General features: G+C 45.6%; 1 protein-coding gene across 1 annotated transcript in view; it reads left to right on the top strand.

The window, feature by feature from the left end:
• The first annotated feature begins 10,461 nt into the window (after positions 1–10,461).
• LOC121623706 (cadherin-6-like) overlaps positions 10,462–17,503 on the top strand; it is a 51,726-nt gene continuing 44,684 nt past the window's right edge. The window contains exon 1 of the mRNA XM_041961101.1: positions 10,462–10,557. The gene's annotated coding sequence lies outside the window, so the exon portion shown is untranslated. The remainder of the gene's footprint in view (positions 10,558–17,503) is intronic.

The following is a 17,503-nucleotide window of genomic DNA, read 5'->3' as shown; positions in this document are numbered from 1 at the left end:
TTCAATCATGATGCTATCACCTGTCACCAATCAGCCTGTTTACCTGTGGAATGATCCAAACAGGTGTTTTTGGAGCGGCCCACAGCTTTCCCAGTCTTTTGTTGCTCCTGCCTACATGCTTGAAATGTGTTGCTGCATCAAATTCAGAATAAGCAGATATTTACGAAAATCAAATTGAATATATTTTCTTTGTACTATTTTTAGTTTTTTAGTTTTTTTTCCTAATGTTTCAGAATTAGGTTGTAAACAAGGAGCTTTGATTTAGCCAGAGGTGGAGGCAGGTTTGTCTCCTCCACCATCCACTTCTTCTGAACTGAACTACAGCTGAACTGTCGCTGGCAGATGTCGTCAGCTGTGGCAGGCGTGCTAATTAAGCCAACATTAGCTACATGCTTAAAACACTGTCTCCTGCTGACTTTTTGATATTTTCATATGCGCTGTTTTAAAGTAAGAGTGTTGTTAAAGGGTCTTTAACATGCACTTGACAGCTACATGTATAATAATGTGCTAAAAGGCGCTAACGCTAACAGGTCACTAGCTATTGATAAATAAAGCAGCAGCAGTGGAGGGTCAGTTAGTCCCAGTGGGGCCGTGAGCAGTTCTCCTGTGAGATTAGCCACTTTCAGTATTACCTGCATTAGCTTGATTACTTAGATAACTGCTTAAACTGTTGGCTTCATTGCACCCGCTCATCTTTCGTGCCCCCGACTTGATTCTAGCAGTATCGCAATTGCTTTGGTGAGTACAATGTTATCATATAGCTGATAAAGGTGATTAAAACTACAAAAGAGAACCCCAATGCGGTGGATTTATCCTTTAAAGGTGTTATAATTTCTGCGAAGCACCTGGGAGGATTTAAGGCGGCTGAAGGAAAGAAAAACTCATTAAACTTTATTCGGGAGTCACCCGGATGAAGCAGTGAACGACTTGCTGCTTCCTCAGATAGCAGAGGAGCATCTGAGAGGCGGACGTGGAAAAAGCATCAAAAAGACCCGCAGCCCTCCCTCTTAAAATGTCAGGTCTCAAACACTCAACCTTTGCACCACAAGCCCCCCCCCCCCCCGAGGCAACCCAAACAACCAGTCGGCTGCAAAAAAAAAAAAAAAAATCAAATTCAGTCTGAACAAAAATATTTAATATTTGCAGAGGGTGAGGAAATAAAAAATAAAATAAAATAAAAAGATGAAGAAATCCCTATGAGCGTTGGAGCGTTTATCAGGGGATATATATCCCCAACTAGTTGGCAAGTGTGCAATGAAGCCTGCCACAGTGTCACGCCGCACTGTGGCTTTTAATAGGAACACGGCTTAAGAGGCCCTTACATCTTTCGTTTCACTTGAAGTTGTCACTCAGTAATCCCTCGGTAAAGTGTAATGCCGCTGGATTAGCGCCGCAACCCCAGATTTCCAAATTATCATCTGAAAAAACCCACTGAATGATGTTGCTAATAGGAACCGAATTATGCAAAAGAAGAAGAAGCCCCCCCCCCCCTCCTTCTACCCTCTTTCAATTCGTCATGTCACTTTTTCCGCTCTCTCTCTGTAACTTTTATAACGGGCAGATTAGCGCGCCGCTGTGCTCGTGTCCACTAGCTGCTCGCGACTCAGGAAAGAGAAGAGAAAAAAAAAAATGTCCAGATGAATATACAGCATCACAGGAGGATTTATTAATAGGGGGCAGTCTCAGTCCATCTGTGGTTGAGCTCAGGCCTAATCCTCTCCTCCGACTGAATGAGACTGTACAAATTCCCCGTGATGGCCCACGTCAACAGCTGCTGGAGTGGGTGGGGAGGATGAGAAGCAAAGGGAAAGGGAAGGAAAGCGTCCAAGGCCTCCTCCCACTGTCCAAACTCCCTGGAGTCATCTTCACCAAAGCTGAAACCCAGGCTGACCGTGTTTGTTGTGATCAGTAAGCTTGGAGACTTCCACTTTCAGGATAAAGATGATTTCCACCGGCCCTCCTCCAAACCCACACACCAAGTCTGACTTAGATTCTTTTTTTGGCAAACTCTGACTGCATTTTCTCTTCCTCCCTCTCCCTCGTACAGGCCTTTCATGTACTATCTCTGCCTCTCTCTCTCCGAGGTGAAAGACTGGGAAGGCGTCCTCCCAGAGTGCATTTCAGCGCATCTCAACCAGGCTGAACCCTCTGCACTCGGGGGTCATGTGCTGTTTCTGTCCGTACTTTGTCGACTCTGTATCAGGGCCGCCTCAAAGGCGCCGTATCGTGACTGCAGCGTGACGACGGCCGCTCACCCCGCCCACCGGCAGATCAATGCCGATAGGGGCAGAGACAGAGGGAGCAGACGTGTTTTCGCCGTTCCACTTCTTTCTTCAGACACAGCCAGGGGACACTGGAGGAGGGATGGCGGTAGCTTCAGCCTGCCCTCGCAGCGCAATTGGGCTGCCTGCCATGAGCCCGGTGATTTATGATGCCGTCAAAATGTACACTGTTTTTTCTGTTGCTTCACCAAGGGTCACTGTGTTGTCTTAGATGCCTCTATCTCCCGTTGCGCCGCGGCGCTCTCACGTCTAAAAAAGAACGACTAATCTCCGGCAGTCGGCGTCCATTTATCTGCTACGGCCGAATATGATGTTAAAATGCTAATCCTGCATTTTTAATATTCTTTCTCGTTCCTCGATGCCACGATAGAATCCATTCTCTGCCTTTGTTGCTGGAAAGGAGCAGTTTCTCAGATGCCTACATAGTCTTCAGATGTTAGCACCAATTACCAGAGGAACCTGCAGCGCTGCATATCTACACAGAAGGGACTATTAGGCTTTGAATATCACCTTAAATCATGAACCGCTGAATTTCTACCTCTACATATGCATGAAGCTGTGCTATTCAAACCTCTGCAGAGACGGTGAAAAAAAAAAAAAACTCCCACACACCTTGCAAAATTGTGGAAGAAGTGGAATTATCATCATTTAACGGGACACTTTGTGCATTTCCTGCCAAATCTGGAAGAGTAAATGCGACATGACGAACTGTTTAGATGTGTGGTTAATTCATTTACCCCCCCTCCCTCCCCTCCCCTCCACATGCTCATCCACACCTCCTACCCCCGCCGGAGTCAGAGCACCGGCAGTTCATCTGCAGCGGCGCTCCAGCAGGGAGAGGGATTTCTCTCCGTCAGAGGACACGGCTCGGCTTGGCTGATTAGCCACGCTCACTGAGCATGCCCGGACGCCCGGGCCTGCCGTTAAAGAGGTGGAATGGATTCAGCTCCGGGAGGGAGAGGTGGGGTAAGAGGTGGAGGGGAGAGGTTTTTGCCGACGTGGAGTGCAAAAGCTGCAGGTTGCATGCTAATAAACACAGGGTGTCACAGTGTCATGCAAATATAAACTCCCCTTGGCGATTTCTCTGCGTGTTTGATACAGCCCCCGCGTGCCACTTTCCCTCGCTATTGTTACGGTGGCCTGAAGTATGGTTCCGACTCCTGCTTTTTTTAGTTTCTGTCGAGCATGAGGTCCTCAAATTCAGGTCCAAACGCCATTTAAAATCCTTTTCGAATGCTTGACTGTGATTCATTGAATGGCATATCTGAACTGGCTCCAGTGTGCCGGCCCCCTTTCAGACCGGCGCTCCTGGTGAGCCGTAGCTGCAGAGAGACTGTGAGAACTTCTGAGGAGCAGAGTCAAGACATTTTTATGCTCTTCTATTAGCTTTTCAATAAACGCGACAATTGAGGCCAGATGATTCGCCTCATCGTGTGACTCATCTGAAAAGAAAAGTCGCGTCTTTGCGATATTTCTTCCTCAGCAATATGGATGTTTGGCAGTGAAGCGCTCATGATCTGGGATAAATTAGTCTCTTGGCCCTCTGAGCTGCTGAGAATCCTTTAAAATATTCCCATTGACTAATCTGCTGATCAGCATGAGGTGTGGCTGCCATTCTGTCAGCAGAGAATTATGTTGATTATTGCACAATGTCAGAAAATATGCACCGAATCGGGGGGGTTTCCAGAAGCAGTTATTGCTCCGCTTTCCTCTGCATAACAGCAATCTCCACTCAGTGGAGAGTAATCACAATATTTCAGTGTGGGAAATGAACAGAGATGGCAAAGGACAGATCATAATCCTGCCTTGTGTGTGTTTTTTTCCTTTTAAATGGGAAAGAATTGCAACGCTATTCACGAAGAACTTCCTGCTGAAGCTGAAAATGGTATTTTGGAAGCTGGGAAAGGTCATCTCATTAGTGGCAATTACCAGTGGAAGCCATATCCTCATGTTCAGTAGGTACACATAGAGGCCAAACACAAGTGCAAAGACCTTATCAGCTTTCCAAATTAGTAATACTGTATGCGCATAAAAGAAACAGCACAAAGTCTGTCTCACTGTTAGCATGCAGATCCGCACTTTAATTGGCTTCATGCTTAGGTGCCCATGCCAGTGTCCTATAAAAACATGTTAAGCACTTTATATATGGAGGCATTGCACCATACACTGGAAGTTAGATTAAAAAACAACTCCTTAAAAAGTCAATCAGTTGCGAGTTGCTGAACAAAATACCGTAATTTAAAGTTTGTCTCGCCATTATTTATCTATTTTATCTTTCGCTCGGTGATGTAGAAGAAGAAAAAAACAAAAATATCCCACATCAGTGCACAAATGTATGAACGTTTTGCTCTAAACACTAATTTTTTTTTTTCCATAATACAGTTTGTTGCTGGCATGACTAATGCGAGCTAACGCAGCTGCACGCGGAAAACAAGTCGCCACGCTTCCCGTGCGACTAACAGAAGCCTTATTTTGGTTTGTTTTTCTGAGAAAGTGAACGTTTCAACTAATTAACTACGTTAATTAAAGCTGCCGTCCCTCACAAAAGGAGCAAAGTACAGCTGAACTTTTTCAGAGCCACAGTTTCAGGCGGTGAGTGAAGTGGCAATTAAAGGCTAACAGCAGCACAATAATGTCTGTTTAAGTGATATCTAAAGATTAGCCACCATAGCTAATGGTCACACCAGACTGCATTCACTCGTGAATGGGGGGAATTGAACAGAGGTGCGTTTTATTGCTGATTTTTGTTTGCAAGACGAAGAATGTGGCCTCTTTCAAAGGTTTGATGCAATATTCGTCGAGTTAAGAGCACTTGAAAAGATAACCTCATCACTGCGATGCTGGTTTGACCACAGAAACCTTTGCAACAACGATTTCCCTCCAACCAAACGTTATTGCACACGGTTTGTCCTCTGCAGGGCGTTACAAAGAGCTCCTCGCTGTAGTTTCCTCATTCCCTCACATGTACTAAAGTTGTGTCGTGTGTTCCTCGGTCATTAGACGGGAACAAAGACATCCTCGGTGTGAATAGCTCTCTGACAGTTAGCCCGGGCCTCATTTTCAGCTCTGCACTGGCTGGAGAAGGTGTGATGAGTGTTTCAAGCTCGCTTTCGGTGCTGTTTCGGGAGAGAAAATGAGATTTCATAACTTAATTTTTGATCTGCTGTTGTTTATCATACCTTAATCCACCATCTGCTGCAACTTCCACCTTGTCACTATTTGCAAAAATACAGCGTTTCCATCTTTGTCTGACTTTTTTTTTCCATACTTGAGGGGACAAAGTCTCTTTTTTTTTTGCCTTTCACAGAAAGGCAGCTCGGTCAGCAGTCAAAGGAAATGTGCATCATATAGCCATGTCGAACCCACATTAAGGTCAAACCTCTTAGCATCGGAGAGAACCGTCTACCACGCAGTGGAAAACTTGTGACCATCAGCTGTTTGAAAGTGTGAGCTGCTCAGAACAGTGCGGCGATTCAGAAAATGCCTGAAAAGACAATTATGTACTGTATATGTATCGTAAACAAGCTCGAGACAGAATCGCCTCTCTGTGTTAAGTGTTGCTTTATCTCAGTGGAAAATGACAGAAGAAATATGGTCGTCTTTCGGCACAGTTCCAGTTTATGCAGGAGGCGCAGCATCACTTGCGACACAGTGAATATTTATGGCGCAGAGTCCTCCAAGTCGAGGGATCCAAACATTTTGCTGTGTTTTTATTTCTCTTGGGAGTTGGGAAACTGTGTTGATAAAAACTTATCTTTGCCTCACAGAACAACAGCGTATCTGATATTCTTTGAAAAAAGACAATGATATCTGTGATAGGGGCTGCTTGGGCGCCTGACTCCTCCGTGCTCCCTTGTTCACTTTCCTGTAGTGTATTGATCTTTTTCTGGGATTGTTTATAGGACTGTGTGTCTAAAAGGAGACCTATTGATTTCCTTTTTGGGGGTTCTGCCACAGCACAGGTCCAAGTCTCAAACATAAAATTAAGCACAATAAAATAAGTCTCCATAATGAAAAATACATTTTTAATCTTTGAATATTTTGTTTGAGTTTCATGGCATCTTTGATGTGCTGGTTTTAGACTTAACTCAATGAAGCAGCACAGGTGATGCTTTTCTGGAGGCTATCGCTGCTCACGCTAACTACCCAGGTCTTCTTTTAATCCAAACAAACTGCCTTTGCTCTTCTGGACGCATGAATCCCTCCGACACCGGAGAGAAAAATGTGAAAGTTGGAATGAAAAGTGTGTAGGAGATAGGAGTGAAGCCAAAATAGAAATGTAGCGTATCTGAAGCATGACAGTGGGCATATTCTCTATTATTTCTTATTTTCAGCAAATCCCATGAAAGCACCAGAACCGGCGATCATTGGATTCTATTAACGGCTGCAGTTTGTGTAGCTCAAGGTTGACAGAGCTTATTCCGATGTTGCCCCTCACTACCATGAACACAGTCACTGTAGGTTATTTTGAAGAAATCCCACAAACAGCATCCAGGTGCTGTAAATACTGCAGAACACCGAATGCGTATGCATCCGCGAATGAAAATAGTCCCAACACATAGACTTTTTAGTCCTGTTTGAGTGATGTTTGGTAAAAACTACAGCCCCCAGCTGCTTTATGGAATTACTGAGCCTTTTTTTAAAAAATGAAATGAATGAAGATTTACACTCATTTGTTCAGTTAGCGACATTAGCACATTACACATCATGGTTTTCATCATAACAGCCCGCATCTGTACAGGAGTAAACTGGAAACTTCAACAGCAGCCAAACAGCTATCTGTAATGAGTTCAAATAATGCCTGATGCAGGAGGGTGAGCTGGGGCTGGAGGTCTGGATGTGTTCACTTTTACCAGGCGGCGTGACCGTAGCTCACCGTGTCCTCCATTTTTATTGTAATGCTCACACAGACTCTGGCAAGGTGAGACAGATTAATGAAACATGGATGTCTATAAACACAGAAGCCTGGAGTATTGGCCACAAATGAGGCTGGATTTTCACATCTGATGCTTTGAACAATTCCTTTCTCTGACAAATCCTGAAGCATCTCAGCTGTCAGGCATAATAGGAGAAGGAATTTGTACCGAGGTTGGCCCCTGCATCCCCTGTCTCACTGCGTGCCCCATAAATGTCATTTTTCTGTAAAGTAACACACGGTGCATGAGCATGAATGTCTGGGCTTTCTGTTCTAATATGAAAAAGTCCTTTACAAGACAACTCTTGCAGACGTTTTAGAGGAAAATATATGATACCGCAACAATTAGTGTTAATTTGTCGAATACACAAGAAGCACTAATAAGATTGTAAGAAACTGCATGTCTGCATTTTATTTTTAACAAGTTGTAGATGTGTCATATTGGGACAAAATTGGTGTTTGCAGACCACTTTCACTGTTGTGATGTGTTTACAGAGGCAGGCTGTTAAATAAACTGCACAAACTACTGAGGCAATGTAAGCTCATTCAGCAGCGATGATGCAGTCAAGGGCAGCGGTTATTCATCTCCGGCTGATCTCCTGATAGAACATGATGCCAAATGCAGACGTCCCCTTGGCTCACTGCATTTTGCGCTATAGGCAAGAGTTTGATGTTTGGTTGAGAGGACAGGGCAGCAGCAAAGTGGATGCTTGGAGCGCTTCCAGGGATTAAACTCATGAATCCAGCAGCAGCCAGTGGTCATCATGACACAAACACTGCATGGGTGGTAACGCATGCACAGCGTGGGGTCTTTGGCTTTGAAAAAAAAAGAGAAAACATTTGAAACCATAAAACCGTAAACGCCTGCAGGCTCTCCTTCCATCTTCATACGGCACATTTTCTGTGTGCTACATTTTTATTAGGTGTGACATATGTTTTTTTGGCTCGCGTCTCGCTGTTTCGAGACTCAAATGATTTAAAAAAAGAAGGAACTGTACATTTCAGTGTTTTTTTGACACGTTGTTATTGCCAAACACATTCATTTTTTTAATTTCTAAGAGTGTTTACAAAGTCGTATGGAAGCGGAGGGCAGCTTACATCTAATTTTAATTTTACTCCTGTTATCTTAAGATCACAACTTCATTATCCCGTTATCTCAAGAAATCATACTTTGTTTACCTGTTCTAATTTCATTACCTCATCATCACAAGATAACGCTGAGCCGCCGCTGAAACAAAACAACTTAATTATGTGACTGATTACGGTCCCAGTGTTGCGCCGTGACTGCTCTCATCTGCTGATATTCATTAACGCCCTCTGCAGGAAGTAGCGTCGCGCCACCCTCTTGCTTGTAGCATGTGCGTGCATCTTTGTGCATGTCTGCAGCTGCCACGCACCCCGTGGAAAAAATAAAAAAGCACATGTGAAGTCCGATGCGCCGAAAAAGCCCATGTGATGCTGTCATCATTGAGCATCCGTGAATCACATGTGCAGTGATGTGACTTGAGCTCATCACACGCTGTCTCACATGTGAAGCTGGTGGTGTTGTTGTTGTTTGGTTGCACTCGCATGTATCATAAAACAACGGAAGCAATTTAAGTTGTTTTCTCTAAAAGTAGGATTAATGTTTGCTAACCTGAGCTAGCAAAGTTAGCATATCTGCCAGTTGTAGCCTAACTTTGATGAAAATGTGTTTATTTCTGATTCGTGCACGTCGTTGAATCTTATATCACGAGTTCACGGCGCAGCTGAAAGAACCTCATCAGCTTTATGTAAGTTAGGGTGACAAAATAATTCCCCTGCTGACATTAAGATCTTAAAATCATTAGCAGAGGACGGACGCCGACTTCTGTCCTCACGGTCTGTCGAGCTCAGGCGCAGTAACAGCACAAGAATATATTTCATGTACGCGTACAAATAAAATAGAACAGATTACAGTGTGTAATCTGGTCAAAGCGGGGCACTGGATGAAGCATTTATAAGCTGCATTAGTTTGATTACTCTAAAACCCCACAGTTTACAGGCTTGGTCAGTAATCAGATTTCCCTCTAACCTTCTCCACACCGAATCTGACATCATTAGCAGCTCTGAACATCAACAGACCATGCGGAGCAGATTTCACTTGCAAGGTGCAGAAGGTCTGGCTTGTAAATCACGACGGTGGCGCCCACCCACCCACAGAACAATGACTGTAAGAGAGCTCGGTCGGCCACAGGCGAGTAAACTGGAATCCAACCTGATGTACTTTACTCTTAAGTAACAGCTGCAGGTTTTTCAGGTGTTGGAAAGTCGATCAGCCAAAGCAAGCTCTTATTATTATTATTATTATTATTATTATTATTATTATTATCTTTTTATGTATCAGAGGTAGTTAACTTTTTGGTAAGTGCAATTTACAAGTGGACAGAATATTAGAAACAGGACAATTTCACAGCACCACCAACCACAGCAGTAGTAACATGGAGTCACAGTACTTTTAGCTGCAGTAGCATTAGCAGTACTAGTAATAAGGTATTGGAACAGCAGGATGTGATGGATGCATGGTCATGCTTTTATTTACTGAGCTCATAGACTTGTCATTCAAGTGCAGTTAAACTAAGTTTGCACAGAAAGAAACAAATGAAATGTAAAAATAATCATCATTAAAAAGGGGGTTGAGAGAGCGGTGACAGCAGCAGGCTGCAGCGGTATCATGGTGGGCCTGAGACCAAACGCGTGCCAGTATGTCCATGCATGATAGTTCCTGGTGCATTTATCCATTTACTTCATACCGAGCCGCCCAAATTCAATTAGTCCCCGTGATCATAACCCGGTCTGTGCCTTCCAGTGTTCTGCAGGACGCAGGGACTCTAACTGCAGGCTTTTATAAAAATAACCGTTTATTGATTGACTCTAACCCACACTCAACCTCTGACTTTGCAACTATTAATCGGGGATTATGCAAATGTAAAGAAAGCGCATGCACAACAACGTTTGGCTCTTATTATTAAACTTGAACATCGCTTGGCAGTTGAAACGCAGCCCCACCGGAGCGCTAATCTCCCATTCTTCCGTCTCCCTTTTGTTTTTTTTCTCGGTCGTGTGTTTTTTCTTTTCTTTTTTTTTTTTTTCATCCCTTCCTCCCCTTCTCCGCCCGGTTGTGCCGGGGACTTGTGAATGGCAGCCAATGGGAGGGTTGAGTCCCCTCAGCCTCTCAGCCTCCCTGACATCCACAGCGAGAAGTGATGCAGCGCGACTGAGACGCGCAGTTGAGGTGGAACAACGGGCAACAAAAGCTGCAGTGAACGGATACACTTGGCTCCGACGCGCGCCTCCACACGCCCGGGAAAATTTTCCTCCCAGAATAAACTTCATTATCAGGTGAGCGGGGCTTTGCTTGCAACTTCCATCCGCTGCGGATATGCTCTCGTTTGTGGCACATTTCGCTCGGCTCAGTTACTTCTCCTGCAGCGTCTGTAGCCGAGGCGGTCCGAGCCGGGTTATTCTGGGTTGCGCACACAGTAATGACCTATGCGAAATAGTTGCATGGTTTATATAAGAGCTTCATCTGCTTGTCGCCTTTATATTTAACGAGATCGCCCGTGGAGTAAACGCTAATTATTGGAACATCTTCAGGCTTTTCGTTGGAAATGAGTTTGAATCGGAAGTTATTTGTATTCGCGTTCATTGTCTGTACATTCAACTTAAAGCTGGGGTCAGTCGATGGCTGGGAGGGGGGTGGGCTCGTCAACTTTTCTGTTTTGTTGAACGGCTCTGTGCGTAATTCTCATTCATGTGTCGATGCAGGAACTAAACGTGCCCCTCCGGTGCAGAGGTCCCGCACGACGCAGTACGCTTGCCCCGCCGCGCCGTGGTGATGCGCGCATGCAGGCCCGGGCAGTAAACGCACCTCTGCCTTGTTTTGTCACGCGTGAAAACTTAAGGCCCTCGCGACGCTTGCTCGAATCTCTGGGGGATTGTGCCCACCTCTCCCTCTCCACCGATGATCTTGCTGCAGCCAGTGGCAAATCCACGGGATGCGAATCGATGCAGGTGGGACAGCGTGCGCAGATAAAGGCGGATGGCTGTCTATCTGTGCTCGCCTGCAGTCGCGCTGTGATGCCCTGCTGCCTCTCGGTTTAGTGCTGGCTGCAGAGATCAGCTGAAAGGCCCTGCTTTTTTTTTGAGGAAATCACCCCTGGAGTTGACTCAAGTTTTTTAAAACAACGTGTCCTCCAGCGTTATTGACTACAAGATGATATCAGCGATGTGGCTGTGAATATTTAATGGGCTGCTGAATAATGCAGGCAGGGCTATAAAAGAATTAACTTGGCTTCTTTACTCAAAAGTCGCAGGTATTGACAGAGCGAGGGGGAGAGGGGCACCGACAGGACTGTGCAATCCTGAAAATTGAATTCAGTGCTTTGGAAAGTTTTGACTGTCCTTCCAGCAGATTGCTCCATGTTAGTTATTGCGCTGGTTCAATGTAAGCCTGAGGTAAAACGCCTGAAGGCGGCCAAGAAGTTGTTTGGGGGAGTTGTCAAACTACCAGGGGAATATTCCGCAATAATCACTCCTCTGCACACATGCTTTTCAGATTACAAACAAGGAGCCGAGCGCTCGAGAGATTGAGCAATGATGCAGAAGCTTCACTTTCGTAATGACTAGGTTAACTTCGCCGCCTCTCTCTCTCTCTTTTTTTTTTTTTTTTAATTATTATTATCATTGGAACAACTCCCTGCTTGATTTTATAAGGCAAAGAGCAGCTTGGTGATCGGAGATTGTCTGAACCAGAACAGGTTTTGTGGTCCGGGTTTTTCGTATGCTGGTTTGAAGTTCAGAGATGAAAGGGACAGAGTAGAATCTGTGGCTGATCAAAGTCATACAGAAAACACGGCAGGTGCTGAATATTTAAAGGCTCTGCAAATAGAGTTCCTGTGTGTGTGTGTGTGTGTGTGTGTGTGTGTGTGAGGAACATACAGCACATAGTGTATATGTGTTTGTAGCCTGAGCTGTGTGAGCACTTTGCATGAAGACATTCAAAGTAATACTGCAGAACTGATTTGACAGGCAGGGGAATAGACACATCAGAGCCATCTGCGTGTCTTAAACCACGGCTCGTATCACAATAGACAGTCCCTCACATTGCATCTTTCTCCTCTCCCAAATATTTGCACTCCGCGGGTCACGCGCAGCAGCTTAGAGGATATTCCAAAAAGTTAGAGTCTCAATCCGCCAGCCTGTCCCCGTGAGCGCTGACGTCACGGGATGGTGGGTTTACCCGGCGGCCGGACGGCGATGACCGGTGACCCGAGTTGATTACATTATTTGTGCTCCAGATGGGCAGCATCGTTCTGATGCGTCCTGCTCGCAGTATTGAACGTTTCTAGTCCTCTCTTCAGCGGCATCTGGAGCTAATAAAATCACATCGCGGTGGCGGCTGCTGTCTGCGGCGAGGCACGCTGCGATCCCCTGTGGGAATGTCTGCGGCCTTCTTTCCTCCTCGGATACTCGTGGACGTTCGTCGAGGCCGCGTGCACAGCGAGTGGCTTTAATGTGTGTGTGTGTGTGCGTGTGTGTGCTTCGTTTACGAATGTTTGAAGTCGGAGGCAGAGAGCACCCCTGGGCATTGTAGTTCACTAGATGCACCTTGATTGTTTGAGTGCATTAGTCACGGTCTGCATGATGTGATAATAAATCATGACGTTGTTTGTACTGCCGGTGCTCCGGGATTCCTCCTAAGATGTTCTTGTGCCAAATATTTATCTGGAGTTGCTGCTTTCAGTGCCAGCCGACTGGGCTTCTCCCTTTTCTTTTCTTTTCTTTTCTTTTCTTTTCTTTTCTTTTCTCTGTTGTTTCTCCAGAACAATGCCCCCTGCTGTACAGGACAGACTTCCTGAAGAATGGCAGATTTGACTTTTTTCTCCCGCTACCATGACATTGTCTTTTATTTCTTGAGGCTTCTTGTGACCATTAGAGTAAATTTCCTGCAGGCGACTTGATAATTGCTCTTTACTAATGAGACAGATTCCCTTCAGAGATGCCTATTTGCGGACCGTAATTACACAGAAACCAAAATAAGGAGAGACGTACGTGTCCGCCACTAACACGCGGAGGAAGAAAATGTGCCGTCTGTTTCGAGTTAAATCTACTACTGGCAGGGACCGGCGTCACCCCCCTCTCTGAAGGTCAACCCGAGCCCCCAGATTGAATTTGCTATGACTAAAAAAGACGCTAGAATTAGACGGGACGCGGTTGAGCCACGGCGAGGCTGCTTCTCGACAGGTTTCGGCAAAGGGGATTTGAGAGCTGGATGGCGGCCAGGAGAGTGGAGCGTCACTGTAGAGTCGGCTTAAATCCCCGAAAAGGCCTGTTTTGCTCTCCGTGCGCTGAGAAGATAAATACACATGGATCAGACAATTTACACCTCACTTAACAATGGGTAATTATCTCTCCCTGCTTTGTGCAAGAACACCAATTACACAGAAATATACACATAAATCTAGTTTCAAAGCGGTTGCACAGAGATATGGTGTGTGTGTGTGTGTGTGTGTGTGGTGTGTATGTACAGTGCTGGATGAAGCTGATAGTATACAGTGCATGGCTTAAGAGGTGGTGATAATAGAAGAGTCCAGCTTTATACAGTATGGCACACTAGGACGGATGTGACTATGAAATCACTTAGATTCATGTCTTTGGGGTGGGAGACAGAGTAAATTGCTGCCAATGTTGAATAATGCAGTCTGCCAACAGCTTTTTTTCTCCCTCTTCCCCCTCAAACTGTGGCTTGGCTCCACAGCTTTTCTAATTATGAAGTGGCTGAGAGATAGCTTCACAACTCCGATACTGGGGTGCTGGTGGTGAGCGGAAGCTGGCCGAATAGCAATCTAACTGAATTACCGACAAAGCCTGACAGACTCGTGGAGTTTAGTGAACATATTTGGAAAAGTAGCATCCCCCACCTACCTATCCAGCCGCGAAATGCAGACGCACGGACGCACATCTTGAAGTGGACGCACACAAACGCACACGGGCGCAAACGCAAGCAAACAAACAGTACAAAGAGGGAAGGTGTACAGTTCTCCGCACGCTTCTCAGCACAATTTAACAAGATATATTAGTCACCCAGGAGGCAGCAGAAAGCCAGGCATCCACAGTGTACAGCAGACTGCAGTCTGACAGTGGGAGATAGTGATTTACAACAAAGCCCTGTAGACCATGGCACAATTTCAGAGTTGCCGAAATGACACTGGTAAAGCAGGGGCATGAAAGTATATCCACCAGCCACGTCTCATTTCTTACACCATTTGCCCCGGGAAGAGGAGGGTGGAGAAGGAAGGGGCAGGTGACAAATCCAGCATTGTAGCTACAACACAATGCCGAGTTGAGCCCGGGAGTCGAATTCTGTTTGGGTGTCATCTAAAATACGAGCTGAAACTAGAGGGAAGCCACCTTCAAGGACACCGAACGTTCCCTCTTTCTTAAATTTGAGGTGAAATCGATTTCTTGACCCCGCCAGTGTACCGTCAGGGTTTGGATTGGATTTGGAATTAAATCTCTATATCCAATGTGTGTGTGTGTGTGTGTGTGTGTGTGTGTGGAAGGGGGGGCAATAATCATCTAATAGTGGAAATCACAGATCCAGATCACTATCAAAATCTAATCAACTATTCCTTGGCTCGAGGCTGATCTCTCCACCACATTTCATGGAAATTTCTCAGACACCCTGCTGACGTCCAGATTAACCAGCAAGGCTTACAATACAACTTCCTTGGTGGAGGTAAAAACGTGCCCACTGGTTTGCATTTTGTGTTAAATGAAGAGTGAAGTTCATTCACAAAAAAAGGACGTTTTGGTCAAAATTACACCTTGAGAGCATCTTCCTCACGTAGTTTTTATGCGTTTGGGCAGAAGGTGCTCAAACTTTGGGGTGTATGTAACTTGTAAAACCTGATAAAAAGGTTACAAAAACTGGTAAAAATTGGAATTTAATGATATTTACATGAAACGAATTTAGTTTCATGAGGAAAATCTGCTTTGTGACTATCACAAATGAGGAATTATGGCAAAAAATAAAGTTAAATTTTAAATCTGGGCAGCTGCTACTGTACATTGTTTTACAGTAAATTAAAAAAGATAAACATCCTGGAGGTAATGCTGTGTGTGTGTGTGTGTGTGTGTTTCAGCCCTGCTTTGAGGTAGCTGCTGCAGGAGAAAGAGTGTGAGTGAGTGCAGCAGACAGATCATGTCCGCAGGTCCTGCCTTTCCCCTCTAGTTGGATTCCTGTCTGTGCAAAGCCCAGAGGCTTAACTCTGGCTGCAGTAAGTGGACTGAGGAACGCTAAACACTGTCTGGGGGAAGGCTGCTGAACATGACAGCCAGTTAATAAGTGTATGGAAGACGAGCAAGTGCATGAAGGAGTGGACGGGGGTGGGTGGAGGGGCAACATTGTCTGTCTGACTTTTGAGACTTTCGTGAAAGCAAAGGGATAGGAGAGGATGAGGATTGGTCAGGACGGAGGGGGGATAATATTGACTGTCGGATGACGAGAGGGTAATAGGAGATCAGAGAGTCCAGCCACAGGACAAGGAGCATTAGCGCCTGACTGGAGTACAATGAAGACAGAGAAGGGAGTGAAGGGAGAGGGTTGGGTGGTGGATAAAAGAAGGGCGACTTCGAAAGAGCGTTATGCTTGTTCCAAGTAGAGAGTGGTATGGCGAGAGAAGGCGATAATGATGCTTACTTTACTCCTGCAAGGCAGCCGCAGTGAGAGCTGTCAGCTTCAGGCAAAGCCGGCTGGTGGGACGCTGCTGGGATGCCACTTGGTATGTTAACCCCCCCAGACACCACTGACAGTATGTGATAGATTGCTGGTGTGTAATTACACGCGTGTGTTTGGTTGCAGGCGTGCGAGACTGCGGCGAGGCTGTTTGTGGGCCTTTGTGCGTGCGTGTGCATATTGAGGTGTGTCTTTGTGTGACTTTTAGCGTGTCAATTTTTCTTGGCAGCGGTGAAAGCAGAGTGATGTGATTTTCCCCTCTAACAGCCTCCAGGAGTAATGATCCAGGTTATTGCAGATGACGTGTAACACCTCAACCCAGCGGGCACTGGCGCTGCAAAAACCTGTCCTTATAGGTTAGGCTTCAGGGAGACGGTTGTCTTGGTGGCAGCGCCGTGCGCACAATTCCTCTGTCTCCCGAACCTGTCACCTTCAGATGGGCCCCTCCTTCTGTGGATAATGGTCTCCTGTCTATGTTGTGAATGATATCTGGACTCCATTGTGCGCCCGTTTCCGCCGCTGCGCTATTGTCCTGCAGAATGCCTTTGTGAGGGTTTTTTTTTTTTTTTTTTGGTAGAGGTACAATGTGCAAGCTGTAGTCTGAGGTGCTGTAAATGAACAGGCAAACACATCAGCAAAGGTCCTATTTACTTTCAATCCCCAGAATGAAAAAGAGAGGTTTCTGCCATTGTTCTGCTACTTCTCAAAACATTAGGATGGCTCATTGTGAAGGAGAGGAACAGAAAGACCTCTGCACAAACTACCTGCCGAATCAAAGCATGTGTACCGCTCTGGGACTGTACATTCCTCTGGGAAGGACACAATACAAGCTTTCTGCAGCAACGTGGGACACGCAGTAATAACAGTGCGCTACTGTATCGGGCTGAATAATACCCAGGGCGTCTCTCTCGCAGTCGGGGAAACCTGTCCCCTTTGAGAAAAGGTCATTCTGTGCGAACCCCAACAGCTGCACACGGTGCTTTGACATGAATAACTGACAAACGGATGTGTACCGGTCTCACAGGCCTCCAATTACTGTTTGACGGCGCTGTCCATCAAAGACAAATGGGGCAGGACCTGCCGAAGGACCTTCAAGTCGCAGGAGCAGGCAGCCTCAGAGTCCACCCCTGTGCTTGAGGAGCTGCAAGGCCTCTGCAATAATTGAGTTTGATCTAATGAAGGTAATGCCAAACTTGGGTTATTGTTTGCCCGAGGACAATGCAAGAGAGTTGAATTCGTTTTTGGGAAATATGCCCGGGGAATTTCTTTGAAATGGAAAAATTGCATTAAACATTCCATTTGTATTAATTATATTGTGCCTCTTATTAACATTGGCACGCTCAGCAGCAGCAGCAGCAGCAGTGCTGCCGGTGGTATTGGGCTTAAAGCAGCACTTCAAGCAGTAATATTAGAGGCAACCATCCATGCCTGAGGCACACTGAAACTGCCTGTGATGTCACAGAATAAATGAATATGGCTTTATTCTGAAGCATTGTGTCTAGACCTTTGGTCCTACGAGACATCAGTCATTCAAGTTACTCACCACTA

This window comes from Chelmon rostratus, chromosome 20 (assembly GCF_017976325.1).
Source record: "Chelmon rostratus isolate fCheRos1 chromosome 20, fCheRos1.pri, whole genome shotgun sequence".
NCBI lineage: Eukaryota > Metazoa > Chordata > Actinopteri > Chaetodontiformes > Chaetodontidae > Chelmon > Chelmon rostratus.
Note: the sequence above shows the minus strand (reverse complement) of the source record. Positions and strands in the feature narration are given on the sequence as shown.